Here is a 19,580-nt window from a genome sequence, read left to right as displayed (position 1 = left end):
TGACTTAACATATATGGATTCCAAAGTGTTACATATTAATGTTTTTAGCACAAACCTAGCAACATAATATAAATGTGTCCAAATAATATGTTGATTGCAAATTTACTCTCAATCGTACAACTTGAACATGTTGCACTTTATGCTACAGTTAAATAATTATTTGTTGGTTAAAATTTCATTCAAAGTTTACTAACTATCATCTTGTCTTTGGTTTTAATTGGCACATCCATTAAACACTTTAAGCTGTAAGCTAGTGATGGTTATACCAGGGCATCTGTATGATGTGCAACAAGCTGTATGTTTTAAGGTCAACAAATCGCATAAATAATAATCAGAATAATCATTTGTGGCAGTGCTAATTTAGGACACTATAACTACTGAGCAGGGGTGACCCACTGCCCCCCGGGCGCCTGGCTGAACAACTGCTCACAAAGGGTGATGTTAAAATGAAAGGACACATTTCTTTGTATGCACTGTGTGCTGTGCTGGATTGTCATTGTTTCACAATGACAATCACTTCACTTTCACTCAATCCAGTTAATTATTTTCAACATTAGATTTTACAGTGTAGTTTTGTATCTGGTTTCATTTGTTATTGACATTGTGTTTTGATATACTGGTCTTAATATATTTTTATTTGAATGCATTTAATATAGAAATTGAAATGTTCTTAATTTTTTAATCACATTTGAGATTTTCGTCTTTAGATAAATCCATGTTTGGGGACTGATTTTATTTTTGGTATGTGCCCCACTGCTTTTGAACTGTCCTTTTAATGGGGACTGTGACTAATGATCCTGCCTTATTCTGTCTCATTACAACAAGCTGCATTCATCTCTAATATACTATATCATATTGCCCTTAACATAAGCAAGGCATGTTTTAGTTAATTCAATTTGTATTTGACTTGTCAGGGACAATATTTTGTTTAACAGTTCTACATCAACAGAATGTAGTGAAACACACAGCCAAGCCTGGTGCATCATGGTGCTTATACCCTAAATGAGCCATTTCATAAGTGTGTAACTTTCATATTGTTTAATAATGCATGCAACTTACATTACCAGAAAAGAGGCCCTTGGTTCATAGTATTGTTGATTACCATTTACAATAATCGGACTGTTAGTTTAAAAGATAATACGTTTTGCAATATTTGAATGTAACGTTTGGATTTTCTGACAAAACACTAAAAAGACTAAAACACTTACCAAGCAGGACAGTTAAATGCTTTTAACAGTCTGTTTGGTGCTATTGAGAAGAAGCCATTTTTGTGTGTTCAGGACTTTCTATTAATACATATAATACACATCTGTGTTCCTGTCTCAGCTCCAAATGGCTCTGTGTGTCTGTGAACATTAACTGAAGTTAACATTCTTGTGTTATGATAGATCCAAAGAATAAGGACAGAACAAAAATTTTTTCTTAAATAATTTTTCAAACTAAGGTAATATCTATACCATTGAGTACTATTTCTGCCACCATCCTTACAGTGAGGTGTCTACTCTATGATCTCTTGGTTAAATTACTCCTGAGTATAATTGCCCACAGTTTCCAGGTTCATTTGTACACCACATCTTCCTGTGGTGGGGAGACGGGGGGCTATTGGGCCAGACGCGCTTTTCACATGAATTCATCAAGGAAAACAGTCACCCTTGATTGACTGTTTATGGCTGATGGTTCTCTGAAGAGCTGTCAGTTTCTCCCACACATTCTGACATCTCTTTCAGCTCTCTGCTAAGCAAAGGCAGTACATTGTGTGTGTGCGTATTGTGATTGGGTTTGTAATCTCCCTTCCTTATTATCTCAGCAGACTGTCATACAGCAAGTGACTTTAATAACTCTCAGAGAGCAACAAGACAAACAGACGCAAGAGAGAGGACACTGCAGTGTGTGTGTGTGTGTGTGTGTGTGTGTGAATGAGTGTGTGTGTGAGACAAAGAGACAGAGAACCCTGCAGTAACTCTGCTTCCCCACTGGCCCATCATTATCATACTGTGGCCTGCCCAGCCTGGAGGAGCCACCCCACTCGATATATTTAAGTCTCTGGCTAGAGGAGTAATGGATGTCAAGTAGTCCAGGTAGTTGCCTGGGGAGCAGAATGAATTCGCATATTGACAGTTTCATAACAAACATTGTCAAGAAGAGTTTATTTTTTCACACACAGATACAGGAGACAGCATGACAGCAGACGAGAGAAAGTCTGCGTATAATCATTTGTGGGCAATAGGATGACCAGCTTTGACTAACTAGAGACAATCATTAATTCCACTTCCTCTGAGACTACAATCAAAAATGAATATGTTAAAGCAAACAGTGTAGCAAATAAGTGATAAAGTGAAGTGATTGTCACTTATGATACCCAGCAGCACAGCACACGGTCCACATAGTGAAATTTGTCCTCTGCATTTAACCCATCACCCTGAGTGAGCAGTGGGCAGCCATGACAGGCGCCCGGGGAGCAGCGTGTGGGGGCGGTGCTTTGCTCAGTGGCACCTCGGCAGATCGGGATTTGAACCAGCAGCCTTCTGATTATGGGGCCGCTTCCTTAACCTGCAGACCTGGTGGTAATAACCGCTGTGCACATATGTGAGTGAGGTTGTATGTGTGGTGTATTTAAGAGTTCAAGCACTAATGTTGGACAAGAAGGCCTGGTTCCTAATCACTGTGTTCATTGGGGTTGAGATCAAGGCATGGTGCAGGCCAGTCGAGAACTTCCACAACACCCTCATCCAACAATGTTGTAATGGACCTTGCCTTGTGCACTGGAATTGAAAAATGCCATCAAGTGACAATAAAATCACTTACCACTAATTTAAGTGACTGTCTTGTTGTGAAATTGGCTTCCTGTCACAGTATCGAAGACACTGATCACTTTGCACAAAACCACTTTGCACAAAATTACTCTGCGCTTTTTTTTTTTTTTATGGCTCTTTTTCTCTTTTCTTTAAACATTGTAAAAAATAAAAAAAAACTGTAACTCATTTGCGCACCTTCACCCTACCAGCTACACATATTTTATGTTAAAGACGTAAAAGTGTAATATTTGGTTATGTTTGCAATATTTGCATATTGGGTCATTGTATACTTGCAACATTTGCAATACTGTGGTCTGTAGCAGTCGCAAAAAACATTTCACTGCACATCATAGCGTGTATGATTGTGTATGTGACAAATAAAATTTGAATTTGATCTCTTCTATACTACGAACTTTACTTTATTTTACAAATGTTTGTAAGTGGACAATTTTGGACTATTGTCCATATTACAGATTCACTTTTTACAGTAATACTACAACTGTACTAGAATTCTATTCCTATGATCAGATTATATATCAAATGTGTGACAATTTTTTTTAAAGGGGAGATGAATTGTGTTTTTGTGTGTAATTCACTCTATGTGTGAATGTGTGTGTATGTAATTCACTCTGGACAAGAGCCAAGTGCTGTAAATGTGTGTGCATGTGTTCAAGAATCTGGAGTTTGTTGACCTTTTGTGTCCATATTTAATTAATCATCTTTGACATCTTGTTTCCTTCCTAGCCCGGCACTAATAAGAATAAATTAAGCAGGTTAATCATGGGTAAATGGAGCGAGGCAGCATGGAGAACCATGGGTAAAGAAGGCTAATGAGCCAAGAGAGTTGTGAATAAGTGTCTTTAGTGAAGTGATTGTCATTGTGAAACACTGCAGCACAGCACACGGTGCACACAGCAAAATGTGTCCTCTGCTTTTAACCATCACCCTTGGTGAGCAGAGGGCAGCCATGACAGGTGCCCAGGGAGCAGTGTGTGGGGACGGTGCTTTGCTTAGTGGCACCTAAGTGGCACCATGGGAGTTTAAAATCTGAATGGTGTGGTGCTAACATAAATTCACACAGGATTCACTACTGCAGAAACTCAAAGACTTGTCTTTGAGAAGGCCACAGAGTGAGAGTGCTGTTATTACGGATCAACATGAGTCATGTTAGTGCTGCAGGACACAAGTGTTTATGGATGATTGGCGATATTTATAGCCTCCATCAAGGTAAATCTGCTGGAGTCTCATTGTACTGATGGGTGGAGTGTGGTGTTTGTGCTGTTGTGCATGTGGTTGACAAGCTTCATAAAGTATGTTTTTTTTTTGTTACTTATTTGCTGCTCTCAAATATGTCCTTTTTAATCCTATTGTTGTTCATTCTCTCTCTCTCTCTCTCTCTTTCTCTCTCTCTCTCTCTCTCTCTCTCTCTCTCTCTCTCTATATATATATATATATAGTGGTGGGCCGTTATCGGCGTTAACGTGCTGCGTTAATGTGAGACTCTTATGGGGCGTTCTTTCTTGTGTCTTTTAGTTTCTTATTTCCTAAAGACTTTTATTTTGTTTTTGAGACCCGGTTCAGGTCTCTTGGACACATGGCGTGAGTTGTGAGAGGTGCGTGGGGTTTGTGTGCAAAAAGTTATTTCTTTCATTTTAATTTATGTACATATTAGGAATATTTTGCATGTGTGTTATTTTGTGATTTTTTTTTTTGTGTTCTTTTAATACTGTATATTGTAGAGAGAGGTGCAGAAAGACGCGTGTGACGCGATGTTCTGACGCGACCTTGCTTTTTGTACAGAATACACTTTGCACAGAAAATCTCTTGGATGTCAGCTCATTATTTGTGGTTCAAGAAACTAAATTTAAAAAATACACAACGCAGAAGAAGAACCCGCTACACTATGATGACTTCCACCTTGATATTTTACCGCGGATGTATACCTAGCCGAATTGCACTGTAGGAGTCTTCGAACTGTGAAATTACCACATCAAACGGTAACATGGATGCAGCTATTTAACTGAATAAACAGTTGGTAAACACAAGTACATCTTATTGAACATAATTTATTTTCATCACCAATTATCATAGTAGAACAGCTTTCTCAAGCAGTTTGTGATGCATTTTGGAAACAGGAGATGAGCCCCTGGTCTAATGCGCCACCTGGCTTGAGAAACCCGTTCTCAAAGACTTACTTTTAGTCATTTTTTGGGTAGCACACATATTCTGAATGCCTTCAGCAGAATTCAAATGAGCCATTTTAATCTAGATTAATCTACATTAATGTAGATTATTTCCTAGATTAATCTAGATTATATGTGTTTACTCTGGATTAATCTAGATCAATTTTGTTTACTCTAGATTAATTCCAAGATTACAGTGAGATTACTCTAGATTAGGAAAATTAATCTATGTCCACCTCTAATATATATATTGCTTATAGCTCTCTCTCTCTTTTTTTATATACAAATGATCTAAATCCTGCATATATCTAAAGGGTCTGAATACTTAGGACCATGTGATATTTCAGTTTTCCTTTGTTAATAAATCTGCAAAAATGTCAACAATTCTGTGTTTTTCTGTCAATATGGGGTGCTGTATGTACATTAATAGGAAAAAAATAAACTTAAATGATTTTAGTAAATGTCTGCAATATAACAGTGAAACATTTAAGGGGGTCTGAATATTTTCTGTAGCCACTGTAGGTACCTGGTTGAAAGATATAAACCTGTAATGATTAACAAATCATAAAAGGCAAAGTAAATGTTATTATGATTCCACTGCTTTTATCAATACAAAACAAAATCAGTTTTTGACTCACTAAACTACTTCTGCTTTCTATCTGTCATGGCCGTGTGGCATGGCGAGGCAGGTGTTCTGGAACGGACAGGGGAGACATCCAGTAACAGTGAACACATAACCTGTAATAATGACCCGACGGTGAACAGACACGAACAGAGCAGCTTTATACGATCAGACACAGGTGAACACGAACGGGACACATTAAACAGGACAGACATTAAACTAACCCATTCCGGACAGGATCATGACACTATCTATTTAAACAAAATACTTTTTTTGGGAACTGTTCCCTCTGATCCCTATTTTCCTGCTTCCATCCCAAATACTCAGGGATTAGACTTTACATTAACAGTGCAAACTTACATACTATATATATATATATACACACACACACACACACACACACACATATATATACATATATATATATATATATGTGTGTGTATGTATGTATGTATGTATGTATATATATATATATATATATATATATATATGCGCTTGTGTGTGTGTGTGTGTGTGTGTGTATATATTGGTGTATATATATATGTATGTGTGTGTGTGTGTATATATATTGGTTGTGTCACGGGTGGGCTGGACATGGTGATGAAGGAGGATGCATTTGTACGATTTCACATGACAGGGGTTTAATATGAACTACACGAGACAAGGGAACATAAACACGCAATGATCCGATGGCGAACAGACACGAACAGGATAGCTTTATACAATTCTAGAAATATACACCAGGTGAACACGATCAGGGAACATTACACGAGACGAACATGAAACTCCGGTCCGAACTCTGGATCCGGAGTCATCCCTGCCGGTCCGGATCATGACAGTACTCCTCCCTCAAAGGCACTACCTCTGTGAGTGCCCCACAAAATGGTCCATGAAAGGGGGGAGAAGTCCATAAGGATGAGTGGCGGTTGTCCTGCACCGGTGGCGTCAGGCCCGGGCCAAAGCACGGCTTGTCCGTGGGGGACCGGCATCCTGTCCGCTGTCCGCAGGCACCGTCACTCCGGTCAGTCTCCGGCACGCCCCGCTGGAAAGTTTGCCGCCTCCCTCGTCTCGGTTAACGCGGGGAGCACCTGAACTGCGCAACCGGTCTCCTCGACCCCACGGTACCCCATCGCACAGATTCGTCGGTACTCCCCGCCTCTGGAATCGCCAGGGGGAACATGGACAGCGTGACAGATCCTCTCGGCCCCACGGTAGCTTTCGTAGGCCGCAGAGAGTGTCACACTTGGGGAACCGATAAAACATGATGTGGATCATGGCGGGGAACTGGCGATTACCGGAGGGGTTTGATACAAACTACACGAGACAAGAGAACATGAACACGCACAATGACCCGACGGCGAACAGACACAAACAGGATAGCTTTATAAAATTATATAAATATTAGTGGTGGGCCGTTATCGGCGTTAACGTGCTGCGTTAACTTGAGACTCTTTATCGGGCGATAAAAACATGCTGCGTTAACGTGAGACTCTTATCGGGCAATAAAAAAAATATCGCCGTTAATCTATTCACAAAGTTGGGTTCGGAGCTGGGTCCATACTACGCAAGCTATTGTGCCGGAGTTAAATGGTTACACTAGATTTATAAGTATATTTCTTCTTTCTTGTGTCTTTTAGTTTCTTATTTCCTAAAAAACTTTATTTTTGATTTTTTATACCTAGCGCGGATGTATACCTAGCGCGGATGTATACCTAGCGGATGTATACCTGCACTGTAGGGGGCGAGAACGAGTCTTCGAACTGTGAAATTACTAGAGCTGTAATACTCGGATCCTTTTTAGGATTCGGCTCCCTCTGAGTCACTCACTAAACTGATCCGGTCATGAATAGCACAGCTCTAGATATGACCACATCACATGTCGTGGAAACATGGATGCAGCTATGAAGCCGCCGGGTTTGCTTCAGGGAAAATTTATTTTTAAGATTAATCTAGATTAATCTAGATGAATCTAGATTAATTTAGATTGCTATAGATTAATCTAGATTAATTCCAAGATTATAGTGAGATTAATCTAGATTAAGAAAATTAATCTATGCCCACCTCTAATAAATATACACCAGGTGAACACGATCAGGGAACATTACACAAGATGAACATGAAACTCCTGTCCGAACTCCGGATCCGGAGTAACCCCTGCCGGTCCGGATCATGACAGGTTGTGTAGAAGACATCTCCTTTGTGAGGACACTTTGGAATTATCAAGCATGACTTCACTTCAAAGATAATGCGAATGATTGTTACCTCCACCCAAAATATTGGTAAATCAGTGTCTCTAGTGTTAACATGTAACACTATGCTCTAGAGATAAATTAACTGATTTGCATACATTTTGACAGTATTTTCTTTCTTTACTCATTTTCCCTTTCCTCTGTCCTTTTTCCCCATTATCCTTAATGAATCCCCTATTGGCCTTAGAGTAGGGAGCTCCCTGACAATCAGTAGTACCTGACAGCACTTTCCACCTCACTGCCTGTTTCTCAGACAGTGCAAGAAAGAGTACAGAATAAAACCGGGGACGACAGCAAAAACCTAATTGTTTGCTCTGTAATTAGTGTATTGGGTGCTCTTTTTAATTTGAAACCAGGGATTGAAAATCACAAATCATATGTCTCAGTGTATTTCCAGCAGTTGTGAACACAACTAAAATGCACTGTTGACAGTCCGACAGTCACCCTGCTCAGAGACTTCGAGCAGATAAAAGTTGTTTCTTCAACTCTCTGGAGAATTGCTGTAGATAATTGGACACACCTTCTCATTCAATGTGTTTTCTTTATTTTCATGACCATTTACATTGGTAGAGTCTCACTGAAGGTATCAAAACTATGAATGAACACCTATGAATGAACCCCTGTTGGCCTCAGGAAAATATCATTTTATGATTATTATTACTACTACTACTATAGTCTTTTCTAAGCAGGTAAATTCTTGTTATATTGTTTTTTTTCATATTAGGATAGATTAATGGTATGGCGCAAGGTGACAAGACGAGAGCAAGTGTGTCGAAGGGGACGTGAAACCCCCTTGTGCTGCGGTGCAAAGAGGCAAATGCGTCCCAGCTTGCAGCTGTAACACCCAAGCATGTTCGCGTTTACACAACAAAGCAACAAACAGGATAACAGGGTTCAGGGACAAAGGAAGGCATTTAAAATGGATCAGGATTACTTTTCTTTGATGAGGTGAGATGAGACTAAAAAAAAGACCATGTGGGGTGAGAGAGACCAGAGTGTAGAAAAACTCTTTCTCCCTCCACACAAAGCACTGTATTCAACCACTCCAACTTGATGTTACCTGGCAGAAAGAGGCATGGCACAATAGAGGTTAAAAATGAACAGTTTCTAATTTATTAACACCAGTAAATAATTATTGTAGTTACATGTGAATATTGAATGTAAAAAGGTACCAAGGTTACAGAGAAAATAAAAATGAGAAGAAAGAGTAAAGGGGGAGAGAGAGAGAGGGAGAGAGAACAGAAGCCTTCCGGCTTCCGATGGAAAAACCCCTGAGCAAGAAAGCTCAGTCCCTTTTTCCCCATGTGAGCAGACCTTTATACCCCTGGCCTACAGGAAGTTGTCACTGGCCTACAGGAAGTTGTCACTGACCAATCAGAACCTGTTGTTTCTGTTGTCACACCCCCGGTGCCTCCCATTTGGGGAAGACAAAGAGAGTGTGCGGTCCTGACGGCTGACACTTCACACGTTGCCGTCAGACAAAAGGCATGTAAAACAGAGGTGTTGAATCTTCACGCACAACTATTGACACAGGAATGTCTCAGACAAAAGGCATGTAAAACAGAGGTGCTGAATCTTCACGCACAACCACCGACACAGGAACGTCACACATCCCCCCGCAGACGGTCTCTACGCAAAACAAAAGCATGCTCCTGTGATGTCCATTCTTACAAGACGAATCTCTGTCGGGATGACAAACAATGACTGAGCAGCGGACAGCTGTTTTGTGCTTGATTAAATATGGAATGAGTCACCCAGTTCTGGGTTTTGTCACATGACACTACCCCCTGTCCAAGGCCAGAACAGAGGAGCACCACCAGTACTCAGCAAGGAGGGATGGGTCTAGGATGAAGCGGCTTTGCACCCAGAAGCATTCTTCAGGGCAATAACCGGCCCAGTGGACCAGGTAATGAACCCCAACAGCGTGATGCCAGGATGCGCTCAGCCATGTAATTGGGCACCTTGTTGATGATTGCGGGCAGTGGCAGAGCTGGAGCAGATAGGTGCAAGGGTGAGGTGATGAGGAGTTTGAGGCGGCTTGCATTTAAAAAACTGGACTGGTTTTCCAAGGCCATCCATGATGGCCTCAAACTCTTCATAACAGTCATGTCGGGGCTAACTTTTTGCAGTCAATTACAGCTCTAATATAGGCTCTATATACTCTACAATATAAAACAAGTAGGATAAGAACAAAAACTTACAATTCAGGTAATTTTTTACAAATAAAAGTTTGTAATTAATAATTTTATTCTTTTAATGTATGTATGCAGGAAGAAATTAAGGTTAGGGGGCCTAACTTACCTTGGACACAAGCAGTGGGTGTCACAACTCCTGGTGGATGAAGGTGCATCCTGGGTGGTTGGAGATGGCAGGGTTTGGGGACGTACAGGCACCCTGGGGGAATGGTGGAAGGGCCAGCAACATGTGTCTCCCAGATCCGACTCTCCAGAGATCACCAGAGGGGCCACACAACATTGTCTGGAGGGAGTATGGGAGATTTTTCGGATGAGCAGGAGAGGGCGTTGGCCCTGGTGTTTTGGCTACCGAGGCACTAGGAGAGGTGGAAGCTGAAATGCTCTAAGAAGAGGGCTCATTTGGCCTGTCTGGGGTTTAACTCTTTGGTCTGATGGATTGCCAACTCTTCTGCACTTGGGGCTCTAGATTGTGGTTATGGACCCATCTGACAGCCTGAGCAAGTCAATGATTTGACGAGTTGCCGTTGATCCCACTGCCCTGCACATGAAAGACCAGGCCACACAGACTGCCATCATCCTCCTACAGAGCAATGTGGCTGACACTATGGAGGCGGTACATCATCTGACCGCCCACATAAGGCAGCTGGCCGTTCCACCACCTGTGGAGCCACCGGCTTCAATTCCACAACCTGCTGTGGCCATGGCAGCAAGCCACTCCTATGTGCTGATACCAGAGCCATATAGCAGAGACCCTGTGGGCTGTGCAACCTCTTTCATTGCAGGGAATGTTTCCAGTTTAATTCCTAGGCTGACAACAAGAAGATCACCACACTGACAAGCTGGCTGGTTGATGAGGTAGTGTTTTAGTTTTTGTGTTCTTGGTTTCGTCTTGGTCTCGGCTCTGTTAGGTCTTGGTCTTGTCCTGGTCTCGGACTTAGCGGTCTTAATGGGATAAGAAAAAAAAGAGAAAACAGCTCATCCTTACAGAACAGTATCATTATTTATCGCGCACCTCAATTCAATTGCAACCCGTTTGCATACATTTTCTCAGTGCACACTGCCGGAGTGTCACAGCCCACACACACACATCATAAACATCACATCATAGCAAAGAAATGTCCAAAAAAGTAATCAACTTTGGCTTTACAGAGCACAACAACATGGGGCTTTACCCAGGGTGGTATCATGACATTAGCAAATCACAAACTTGCATGTCAGCTAAGGTAAGGTCCACCTACTAGGTGCTGCCGACATGCTTTTCAAGGAGTCCTGAGTAATCATGCTTAATTGGCTCCAGCATCTCAAGTGAGACTCAAGTAACCTGAAGGCGTGTGGCATAAGGCCAAAAACAAAAGGGGGGGTCAGTGTCGGAAACTACAAGGCTCCTACACTGCAGGCATCACTGGTCCTCCCTGCCTCACTGCCCCTGACATCGTCCGGCATGGCGGCAGCAGGCCCTGCCTCTGCACGTGCCTGTTTGTGTCCCCAGTATCCCTTCCTACATCTGTCCCAGTCACCGGCCAGTGACCTCTTACCATACCGCAGGGTTTCCATATCAGGATGCATGCAACCCCTGCAACTGCATGCCCCTTTTGCTCTAGGACCCATTCCCAACCACTGACGGTTGGCGGGCATGTGCAGGGAGCTGGTATCGGTGGCTGCAGGGAAAGGTGGTGAATGCTCAAGTCACTAACTGTACATCAGTGAACCAGCATTGTCTGACTAATGTTAACTTGACGAATTTGCTAGAAGAAAATGTATTTAAGACTGTAAGTGAACATTTGAGAGCCAAATGTCCATTTTCTTCAATTCAAAGCAAGAGATCATTACATAGCCTTATCCGTACATTTCCAGAGGCATCTGTTCCTGGTATAAGTGACTTAATGTGAACATCTTTCTGGTACATTCCATAAGACACTTAAGACATATCCTACATGTGTTTATAAGGTGTTTGCCACCCCTTTTTTCTGCTTCCTGGTATAAGTGACTTAATGTGAACATCTTTCTGGTACATTCCATAAGACACTTAAGACATATCCTACATGTGTGTATAAGGTGTTTGCCACCCCTTTTTTCTGCTTCCTGGTATAAGTGACTTAATGTGAACATCTTTCTGGTACATTCCATAAGACACTTAAGACATATCCTACATGTGTGCATAAGGTGTTTGCCACCCCTTTTTTCTGCTTCCTTAGAAGAGGTCCATAAGCATTAGCAGTCTGGTTTCATTCCAATCATGAAATTTGCATTTGAAAGTTCTTTGCTGTGAACACTTGATATGAGGTCCAAAGAGCTGTCACTGAATTGCCAGGTAAAGCAGGCCATCATTAAGCTGACACTCAAAAAAGGAAAATCAAAAGGAGAATAACTTAGTAGTGACCAGCCCAACAACTATTGAAAATACAACAAAAACCCAGCTCAACATCACCTAGTCCTGGATCAGTAGATAAGACAATGATGGAGTAGGCATGAGCCCTTGGATGATGAACAAATGGCATAGAACTTATACTGTTCCACTTCGTTGGCTAGGTTGGGCAAGCAGTACCTTCACTCAGTCAGCTCATGGGTCTCCTGGATACCAGAGGCAGGTGCTATACGGGTTCATTGAATTGGATTCCACAGGATGAGAGCCAAGATGCGGTCTGGTGGCAGGATAGGCTGATGGGCTTCCAAGATTACCTGTTCAGGTAAGTACATTCAAGACGATGTATTTGCTTTGAGGTTTTTGGAACCTGGATGATAAGAGATGGTAAAACCAAATCAAGCATGGCTCAACTTCTGTCGTGGCAAGTGCAGGGAAGTCAATGTTGGCAATGAATGGCCCCAACTGGGGATATACACAATCAAGTTTACACAAATGAGTTTACAGAGAAACTGAAACCACCCATGTATGTTTGCCACCCTTTTTTTCTGCTTCCTGGTATAAGTGACTTAATGTGAACATCTTTCTGGTACATTCCATAAGACACTTAAGACATATCCTAGATGTGTGCATAAGGTGTTTGCCACCCCTTTTTCTGCTTCCTCAGAAGAGGTCCATTAGCATTAGCAGTCTGGTAGAACAGCAAAAGAGGATAAAAGAGGGTTCGCAAAGATTGCACATGTGTGGATGGGTTGGGGTTTGAACGCTGCCAGAACACAGCATTCACTAGTACGAATATGCATGTAGAAGCCGATGACCACAGAACCATTGCCCTGGATCTTGTACATTATCTCATTCATCATCCCCACTGGACATTACAAAACCCATTGGGGTTATGCAATGCACCTGCGGTCTTATAGCAATTTATCAATAATGTTCTTCAGTACATTTTAGGATGGTGGGCATATGAATACCCAGACAATGTCTCATCTATTCATTCATCTAATCTAGTCACACATCCAGTATGTGACAGCAGTGCTCAAGAGACTGCTCACCCACCAACTGTACTGTAAATGTGCTTTCCCTCAACACTCCATCACATTCCTGGGCTTTACCATCTCTCCATAGGGTGTGGCCAAAAAACTGGAACTGCTAATTTATATTGACATTTCATTTAGGACTACAGTACAGTTGATATGCCCCTCACCATTCTCACAAAAAGAGTAATAATGCAATCAATATATCAATCAAAGTAATAAGACTATAAAACAAGATAGAATATCTTTAATGTAGTAATTGAGCAACTTAAAATTGCAAGCACCTTTTCATGAAAATTAAGTTGACATTAAATGGTACAAAAATAATGATAATGTTGTACTAAAGTAATTGAGTTAATCAAACTCTTGTGGTATTTACCCAACAATAGTGAAGTTGGAGTGAAGTACCTTAAAAGATCAATGCAAATTGTTACAATAAGAAAGGGTGTTTAATTATTTTTTAGGAACCAGAGTTCGACATCCCATCAGCCTGCCATTTGGGGCTTCCTGTTGGAGTGCATTACATAATACGATGGGAGGGCTATGGCCTGAAAGACTGGTCTTGGGGTCCGGGTTGATTAGTCCTGGATCCCTCCTAGACTGCATCTTTCTCCCTACTTGTCTAACCCAAGCAAGATTACCCCTATTCCACCTTGTACCTTATGCCTCATATCCACGCTGTGTCATCATTGGAGCATACATGGGTGGTTTCAGTTTCTCTGTAAACTCATTTGTGTAAACTTGATTGTGTATATCCCCAGTTGGGGCCATTCATTGCCAACATTGACTTCCCTGCACTTGCCACTACAGCAGTTGAGCCATGCTTTTACCATCTCTTATCATCCAGGTTCCAAAAACCTCAAAGCAAATACATCGTCTTGAATGTACTTACCTGAACAGGTCATCTTGGAAGCCCATCAGCCTATCCTGCCACCAGACCGCATCTTGGCTCTCATCCTGTTGAATCCAATTCAATGAACCCGTATAGCACCTGCCTCTGGTATCCAGGGGACCCATGAGCTGACTGAGTGAATGTACTGCTTGCCCAACCTAGCCAACGAAGTGGAACAGTATAAGTTCTATGCCATTTGTTCATCATCCAAGGGCTCATGCCTACTCCATCATTGTCTTATCTACTGATCCAGGACTAGGTGATGTTGAGCTGGGTTTTTGTTGTATTTTCAATAGTTGTTGGGCTGGTCACTATTCTCCTTTTGATTTTCCTTTTTTGAGTGTCAGCTTAATGATGGCCTGCTTTACCTGGCAATTCAGTGACAGCTCTTTGGACCTCATATCAAGTGTTCACAGCAAAGAACTTTCAAATGCAAATTCCATGATTGGAATGAAATCTATTCCTTTGACCTTATTCATTGTTAATAAAAAAAGAGGGAACAGCCCACAGCTTGCAATAAATAGCTTGTCAGTCACTAGTTCAATTATTTCTGAGCCTGAAAAAAATTCATAGGGACTATGTATGAAGGTGACTAATTCCTCAATGGTTTGTACAATATTTTTGTCAAACTGTCTGCATAAAAGCTAAAAGACCACGCTTCGCTAACATCTTCATTGCCCCTTCTGAAATCCTCACAAATGCATGTGCAACAGTATATAGATACAGGCAATTTCATTTGTATTCTGACTGCATTACTTTAAACTATAGAATAAGACTTCAGAGCACGACCTTTCAATTTGGGCGCAAAAGATACAGCAGTTAGGGCTTTGGATAGTTGCAATTACATTTATTACATTTAATTCCATGGATTTATTCTGTGAAGTAGCAAAGGGGTATGGCATTATTGCCAGCAAATGCTCAGAAAATATGAATGTGTATGTGAGTGTCCTCTGTCACTTTAAAGAACATTACTGTCAGTCATCCAAACCCCACTTCATATAACACCAGTCAATATTTCAAGTCTCCCCATCTGGTCACTACAATTTTACACCACTGTACAAAGTTGTTAATGATGATTGCTGGGGAGCAGCTATTTTGAAATCTTGCCACATATTCTCAGCAGTATTGAGGGCTGGGCTCTGAAAGGGTGGCATTCAAAGAACTTTTTGTTTATAAGCCACTCTAACATTGTCCTGCTGGGAGATAAAATCCCAGGCTTTCGAGCAGCCGTTCTTAAACAGTTCTCTACACATTGTTCCATCCATTTTGCCTTCTATTTTTATGGGCTTTTTCTGGCCCCTGAAGCAGAGGAGCACCCTCATGGCATTAGCCCATTGCCTTCATGCTTCACAGTGGGGATAATGTTCTCTGGATGATGAGCAGTGTGCCAGGCAGCGCTTAAAACTGAGGCCAAAAGCTCAATTTTCGTTCCCCTCAGACCACTCCACTTGCTTGCAGAGTCTCACACATGCCTTCTGGCAAACTCGCAGCAATATTTGATTTTTCTGTTTTTCACTCAACTTGCTATCCCCCAACATTTTAAAACCCATATGCATGGTTATAGCCATGCCAAACCAGGGTTCTTTTTTTATATATATCTTAAGTTATTTATTCTAACTAAGGTTAGTTTATTTCTCAATTCTATTCACTAACACATTGCAACTAAACATTTTCAAGTCTTTTAGGAAAAATGTTCCTTTTGAGAATCCAATCCACTTAGTTCATGCAGTGCACTTTCAAAATGACAAAACAACCAGCATTTCCCAGCCTGCTGTTTATTTATTTTGTGATTAATTTAAATGCCTATGTTTTTACTGCAGTAAATTATTTCTCACCCACCCGCAGACATGCGGCCAAATGTGCTCAGTGTGGTGTCCAGGTTGAGGCAGCCAATGGGAGGCACATTTGGGGATTTAAACCCTGTGATCTCAGCGGCTGGATGCCCAGCGGGCTGCCTGTTTAGTCCTCAGCTGGACGTGCCACCTTGCCAGGCCGCCAATGTTCCTGTGTTTATTTCTTTTTCTTCTTCTTCGAAATTCTTCTTTCAGGATTAGCCGTTGGCTTTATAGCCATGTGTTGTCTCACGAGCAGAGTGCGTAAGATAAGCTGCGCTGTTTGGCGGGTTATCGTGCTCTGGCTGTGCAGGCTGGCAGGGCTTGGTGCTGAATTGGAGAAGAGTGGGAGCTGTGGTAGTGTGAAAAACATTCTTATTACCACAGCCATTAGAGAACTACACCCCCGCAGGCTGCATGAGACATTGGCCATGGGTGTGTGTGTGTGAGTGTGTGTGTGTGTGTGTGTGTGCATGCTAGAGATTATTGTTGATAGATAGAAAGACTACATATGTGTATAGCGGTCTAACAGTGTTATCAATTGGATGTCTGTAGGTCTGTGTTCATGTGTGTGTGTGTGTGTGTTATTGAGAAAGAGAGAGAGGAAGAGACAGAATATGTGATGAAATACAGTATATGTGTGGTGTACTGTATAGGTCTGTGTTGACTTGATAGGTATGTGTGTCTGTTATTGTTAGAAAGAGAGGCTACATATTTGTATCATCATCTGTACATTGTAAAAAGTGAACACAAGCTAAACTTTAAAAAATTTCAGTAATCTGTCACAACTAAAATTTAAGTATTGACGTAATGTAAATTAACCAGGTAACACCAAATAAAAACAAAATGATTGTTTTATTTACATTACATCGATGCTAGAAATATTAGACAATATTCACATTGTTCACATTTGTCAGGACTGACAACTTTGCAAAAAACCTTGGAGTGAGATTTTAAGGGGTGTTTTGGGAGAGGTGAGCAGCAACAGTACAGGTGCAGCGTTGGGGGTGGATGGGTGCAATGTTGGGGGTTAATTATGCATCTACCTATACATGACTGCCAATGAACCTACAGTGAAAAAAAGAGAATGCAGCAGGGTCCGTTATGCCACAGACCGGATGACAAGGAACTAAATTCTACATAATTTGAGCGTTTACCTGCTGGTTATGTTCTTTCGGGACACGCCTATGTTAACTTGTTTCGGTCACATTTTCACCAGCGCCTGTGCAGTGATTTGTTGCCCGGACACATTTAAGTAGGCATTGTTCTGAACTTGGGGCTCTTTCCCCATCCACAGATCTGGAACTCCCAAGCCTAGATCAGAACATATTTCAGCATGAGAAATCAGAGGTATGGCATGAGAGCATGTGAAGACAGTCCGGTGCGTGTATTGCACGAGATCTGGCAGCTCTGGTGTGTGTTTGGAATGGAGAGAGATATGAAAGTGAAAGTGAAGTGAAAGACAGTGAAGTGCACACATTGAAATGTGTACTCTGCTTTTAACCCATCACCCTTGGTGAGCTGTGGGTAGTCACTAAAGGTGCCCGTGGAGCAGTGGGTGAAGATGGTGCCCTGTTCCGTGGCACCTTGGCAGTTTGAGATTCGAACCGGTAACCTTCTGATTATGGGTCTCTTTCCTTACACACAAGGCCACGGGGGCGTGATCTGTTCTAAAGGTGTGTGTGTGTGTGTGTGCATATGCGTGTGTGTGTGTAGATAGCTGTGAGGTGTCTCTGATCAACCTACTTAGTCTGTGAGGTTTCACTGGGCAAAGGCAGTATTCATCCGCACCTTAATCAAAACAGATCATCCTTGGTTGTGAGAGGATGTGTGCATTTTCTGTTTTCTACGTCTGCAGGTTTATATCCATATAGGTCATTTTAAAAAATATCCCTTTATTATATCCAATTTTTCTTCTAATTGGCCAGGTTTCCTTTCTTCTTTCCATTCCTTTCTCCTTTCATTGGGGTTTCATATTTAGAAGGAGGAATTTCCTTGTTATACTGCTTTGGGCTGTAAAGAAAACATGAATAAGTGTGCGGTCAGAGTTCTCAGCACCGGCTCAGCTATGATTTAAACTCACTGCATCCCTCTCTCTGCCTCTGCTATCACACTACCCAGTCATCCGCCTTTGTTGTGCACTGGTTCTATTTTTTGATGCGTTGTTGCCTCAGACAGATGGGGTTTCTAAGATACTCGCCTGTAATGTACTTGTTGTCATGCCGATAATCAGAGGGGAAAAAAATAGATCTTGTAGGTACTAGGGCAAAGATGATGGGTTCCACCTACACAATATCACACATATTGTTCACACACACACACACACACACACACACACACACACACACACACACACACACATTTTCTGTGCCTTTATTCTCATATGTATCTAATTTTCGTAAGCAGTACATGAAATTAGCACATTGCACCGTATGGTCATACAGTCCATTTACCAATGTTGACATTAACCTGATATCTGTCCTTCTTCCATCTGTCACCCAACAATGGGCTCTGAGATTATATTGCCTTCAAGCCAACTCTAAAATGTACCTTTTTTATTACAAGATTTAAGGCAGGCAGATGGCTTAAAAGACTGCCTTTATCGTCAACTTTAGATAGGAAACTTTCTGACAACCTTGAAATAACAGGTTTTGCCTTACCCATTGCCATTTATTCACCTTTTTAAAAGGAATTTAACACTAAAGACTGTCATTTAAAATATTTCAAATTATTAATCTTGTACCCCTGCTGTGGCCTCCCAATCTTGTCACCTTGTCTGGTGTTCGTTAATTTCAAGATTTCTCAGTCGCAGACGATTTTACAGTAAGTGTCTCAGTGTGCAATCTGCACTGAGTGCCTTGTGTCAGAGGTGGTCGTGGCACAACAATCCACAGGGCTTCTCCCATAGCTTTTCATTCCTAGCTTTTGATAGATTAATACAATTTTGCAGCAGTTATATCCATGATTTACCAACCTCCTATTCAATACAATCCCTTTGCCCAGAATGCCCCGCATGTGGTGGCAGGCCACCATGAAAAGATAGAGAAAGAGAGCACAAAGGTTTGGCATAATGAGATCTGCATATAACACGAAGAAAAGGGTCAAAGCATTACTTATGCACCATTCTTTGATTGAAATGAAGATTTCAGAGTTTTTTTAAACTTAGGAATTGATTCAGGCTAATAAGAACAATATTTCTGGCATTTTGCTTTTTGGGATTAAATGAAATTCCCATAATAATGGCGAAGTACGGTAAATTATTTTAAAACACTAAATAATTGCTAACAAATCGAGAATGTTTCATATTTTTGTTAAAATGTAAAATTGGCTTTGGGCTGTTTGTTGCCTGAAAATTTTACTGCATTTATACTGTTGTAAAATATAAAATAAAGAAACATTTTCACCATTTTCCA

Source organism: Denticeps clupeoides, chromosome 4, assembly GCF_900700375.1.
Source record: "Denticeps clupeoides chromosome 4, fDenClu1.1, whole genome shotgun sequence".
Classification (NCBI taxonomy): domain Eukaryota; kingdom Metazoa; phylum Chordata; class Actinopteri; order Clupeiformes; family Denticipitidae; genus Denticeps; species Denticeps clupeoides.
The sequence above is the reverse complement of the archived record's forward strand: the minus strand, read 5'-3'. Positions refer to the sequence as shown.